General features: G+C 39.8%; 1 pseudogene; it reads left to right on the plus strand.

Moving 5' to 3' along the window:
* The first annotated feature begins 3,121 nt into the window (after positions 1-3,121).
* LOC131770140 (uncharacterized) lies at positions 3,122-4,094 on the plus strand (annotated as a pseudogene).
* The last annotated feature ends 465 nt before the right edge of the window (positions 4,095-4,559 follow it).

The raw sequence follows: 4,559 nt of genomic DNA on the forward strand, positions 1-4,559 counted from the left end.
GAAGCAGAAGTAGAAGTAGCATCAAACCAGGCGGCTTTGGCTTTCTGCAGGCTTTATCCTGCGCTTTCTTGATTCTTTTTTCATCTTCCGAGTTGTCTGCGAGATTATCTTGCTCATATTCTTGGACAACAAGCCATCCAGCATCACTTTTGTCGGCTAATTTGATCAATTTATGTCGTTTGCAAACGGATCAAACTCAAAGACGTTTCAGAAGGTTTTTGAGCCAGAGCATGCTCTCCTCTTTTCGGAAAATCGAGCGCGAAGGAATTATGATCTTCCATCTCCGCATTAAAGAGAAGTTGCTTTTCGTTTCCTTCGAATTTTGGCTTTTTCGTTTCTACTTCCCGCCTAAGCCTCTTGGCTTCACGGTGTCGGGGCTTTTTTCTTGGGAAGGATTACTGCTCTTAAAAGCACCAAGTTTGGTATCAATATAGCTTTTGAACCTGTCAAAAATTCGATCTACAGACCCGGCGATAGGTTATGAAAGAGTACGAGCTTCTTCGCCGGGTTGTTCAGATACCTGTTCGCCTTCAGATGTATCACCAGTAGCTGAGTTCATATTACAAGGGTACAATTTATCGAAACCGTCGGCGCTATCTTAAATCTGGAGCCTGGAATGAACAGTCTTTGCATATGACCTCCTCATATACTCGGATAACGAACAATAGTTCGTAATTAGAAGGTATAAGAATTCCATTTTAAGATATGCACAGAAAAATGCATACGCATAACTGTACCCTCCAAAGAAAGGAAATTTATGTGCAAGGATTGCAACAAACGCTTTAGCCTGGCAGGAAACTTCGAAAACATACGGGAGAAAAGCCTCATAAGTGCAAGGTTTGCGGCAAGTGTTTTAGTCGAGTGGATTGCCTTGACCTTCATAGCAGAGTTCTTACCTAAAAGAAGCCTTTCAAGTGTAAGGCTTGCGACACGTGCCTTAGCCAGGAAGAAAACCGTGGAAATTATTCAGAGAGAATCAAATTGTGAGAGTCTAAGAAATTAACCAGCGTTCCACAGTGTGGGGTAAAATTGGATGTAAGTAGAATTAATTGTGTATTGAATTATATAATGAGTATAGTGCGACAATGGTACGTATGCAGTCTTAAACTCTCATCTCGCAGTAATTTTCAAAGAAAGTTAAACAGATGTTGCTTGATTTGAAAAAATCTTGAAAGATTAGTGACTATACCCACAAAATGTTATGCAGTAGTGATGGCTCAAGTTCACGTTTTTACGGCTTAGCTAAAATTCATAAACCGGGAATTCCGCTGAGTCTTTTGTTGATTCTCGGACTTATGCAATTTCTAGTTATCTTACAAGATGTCGCCTGCTGTCGGGAATACTGATTATATTGTAAAAAATTCTTACGAATATGCGGATTTCGTAAGAGATAAAACTCCTAACGCTGGTGAAGAATTGGTATCGTTCAACGTTGTCTCACTCTTCACTAAAATCTCAGTTGATCTTGCCGTTAAAGTTATGTAGGAGAGACTCAGAGGAGGCGCTCTCCTAGGACAAAGAACTTCTTTGCCTGTGATGGATAAAACTCATCTGCTGTAATTTTGCCTCAAACCACACAATTTGCATACAACCACACCTACTATCAACAGGCTTTTGCTAAAGCGGTCTTCATTTGCAAAAAAGAAAATTCAGCTTTGTCGGAACACACATGCCACACTAGCCACACAATTGGGTGGAATAAGTCTAAAAAAATCACCACTCATCGACGTTACCACCAGCACCTTTGTTTGGAAGCCTAGCATATCAACTCAAAGAAAAAAGGGCAGCTAATTAGTCATGACAGGACGGAAAACGCGTGCACTGTAAGTACCTGATTAAATCTTTAAACCAGAGTAGCATCAAACCATGTCCAAGAATAAATTGGTTGAATGAAAAGCGCTCGTTGATACTGTGGGAATTAAGAGTGCTGATTTGAAAGATGAATTTTTGTGCTGCAGTTTTGCGGGTTTCCAAACTGCCTTGATGTAGGGAAAGCTGCTTAGAATGATTAGGGAGATTTAAGTGTCCAGCGACTGGTTTGGATCCTCTTGACATTTCTTTTTACGTCGCGAAGGTGTTCTCGGAATCGGTCACCTACTCGTCTTCCTGTTTCCCCAATGTATAACTTTGGTAATGAGTACAAGTTATGCAGTAAATGATATTTTTGATGATGATGTTGGTCATTGGTTTGAAATGAACTTCTGACCAAAAAGTTGCCTATGTTTTTGTCGCGCTTGAATGAAATTAGTGAAGGTTGCGAAAAGATAGTACCAGTCTCTGCATCGTTTTTAAGCAATTGAAAGTTTTTAAGGATAATAGATTTAACTGCGTGGTTGTGAGAGAAACAGGATAGCCATGTTTATCGAAAAAATTGCACATCGCCCCTGATTTTTCGGAAAAGTCAGAGTCGTCACTACATAAACGACAAAGGCTGAGAAACTGTGAAAAAGGTATGGATGCGAGGATGGATGCGAAGATGAATAAAACAAGTAATTGTGTGAGTCTGTAGGCTTGCACCGATGCCTTCAATTGTCGGAGATTTCCCAGGTATATTGCAGAGCCGGGTAAAAGGAATTGACGGCAGTTATAAATTGAGTGAACTCCTCTTTGGTAGAGGAGGTAGCGCCGATGCAGTCGTCAATGTAGCGATCGTGGAGTTCAGATTTGGGGCCGTGGTATTAACTAAAAAACCTACGAAAAATTGTCTTCGGCTGATAACCTGTACCTCGACCTTGAATATTCTGAATACCACAAAAGTAATTGTTTATCAAGCTAATGATTGGACAAAAGTCTTTTTCTTTTTTTATTTAAATAATTATCTTACGCTCAAACCAATACTTTGCTCCACAGGCCTGAAAATTCAATAATCGACCTTGCACTGAGAATGGTAAATGTCTTGCTAATCAATCATCGACCTTACAGAGTGGTGCAAAAGGCGAGTGACTTGTCAGCAGCTGATTGGCGATAACAAGCACATTTAGAAAAATTTTCGTAATTTTACATGTGTGCTGTTAAGGCTTTTCTCAAGGCTGAAAATCATTACAAAGCACCGCACTTCATATAATAGAAGCTTTCATCAGACAAGTGTTATGACATTTTGCATTTTGTCCCTTTATATAGAATGCATGAGAAGCAGTTGAAAGCAAGCTTAATGAAGTATTTTGGAGAAATAACAGCGAAAGTAAACAAAGAAACAACCGAAGATGAAATCAAACGTATCTATGCTGCACGGTCAGCAACATATGACGTGGTACTCTAAAATAGTAAAACAATAAAAATACGGGTCTGGGGGACGATGTGGCACATTACCGTTTGACCCACCCGACACCTGATTCATTATTCACGGTTGCGAATGAATGTTTCGGTACTACCGGAACATTCGGGCAATATTCATAGATCTTAATTAAGGGAATGATTGTGCATTCTTAGTTCAAAACTTATTTAGTTTACCATGTTCCCCAATATTTTCATTGTTTAAGTTCAAATTTTTTAGAGCAAAATCTCGATTTTGATTGAAAACAGATCAGCTTTTCGGGTCCGTAAAGTTACAGGAGCTCTCGAGGAAAAGGGGCTCAAGGCGACACCAGACTTGTGTCGTATTTATCGAACATCTAATCTTAATAACCGGCTTGGATTTTCTCATCATATAGGAACATTCAGCGGCGCGCACTTCATATTTCAAGCCACTGGCCGAATCTTTGCATAACGCCCTTAAAGAAGTTTACCAGGACAAACCAATGGGTCAAAATCAAAATTGACGCTGGAGCTGGGACAGGGCTGGTTGGAGTTGAGCTTGATACACCAACCTATGTGCTCTGGATATCTCAGCTGAGATGTTAGGGGAAGCAAAGAAGAAAGAGGTCTATACTGAGTTCATCTGCACGTCTTTGAACGGGCAGTCGATACCTCAGATTAAATCAGGGCAATTCGATGCTTTGACTTGTGGTGGGGCGCTCATTACAGGGCGTATCGGCTCATCTGCTTTCGTGGAGATGATAAGAATGGTTAAAACTGGTAGGTGTTTCTCAGGAGTTTACCGAGGCACAGATGTATTTGACCTTCCCATGGCCGCGGGGAGTCTGTTCTGTGACTAATTGTTGGACTTAACTCTAAAGAATCATTTGGTTGCGGTTCCAAATCATTTGTGGTTGAAGAAATTTGTTCATGATGTTTTGAATATTTTATGCGCCATATTAAAGAAAAAACAACAACTACAACAAAAACGGACACTAGCCTTTAAACATCATACTTTGATAAAGCTTTGAGGAAATAATTTCTTCTTGTTACCAATTGATCATAAACATTTCAATTTCCGAATAAACAAATACACCCAGAAAAAATTTCTCCAGTGAAGGCAATGCCTTTAGTTAAAAATTCCTCTATTTTGGAAATTCCCTAGTTTTTCTTTGTGATTGTTGTCATGGTTATTGTAATCGATTCTGTGATTGGTGGATTTAGCTGAGAGGATTTAGTGCGATTGGCTGCTTCAACAGTCCGATTATAGGTATTCGATTACAGCCGTCCTATTGCAGCCAACTATCCGATTACAACTTTACAGA

The sequence above is a fragment of the Pocillopora verrucosa genome, chromosome 13 (assembly GCF_036669915.1).
Source record: "Pocillopora verrucosa isolate sample1 chromosome 13, ASM3666991v2, whole genome shotgun sequence".
NCBI classification, from domain to species: domain Eukaryota; kingdom Metazoa; phylum Cnidaria; class Anthozoa; order Scleractinia; family Pocilloporidae; genus Pocillopora; species Pocillopora verrucosa.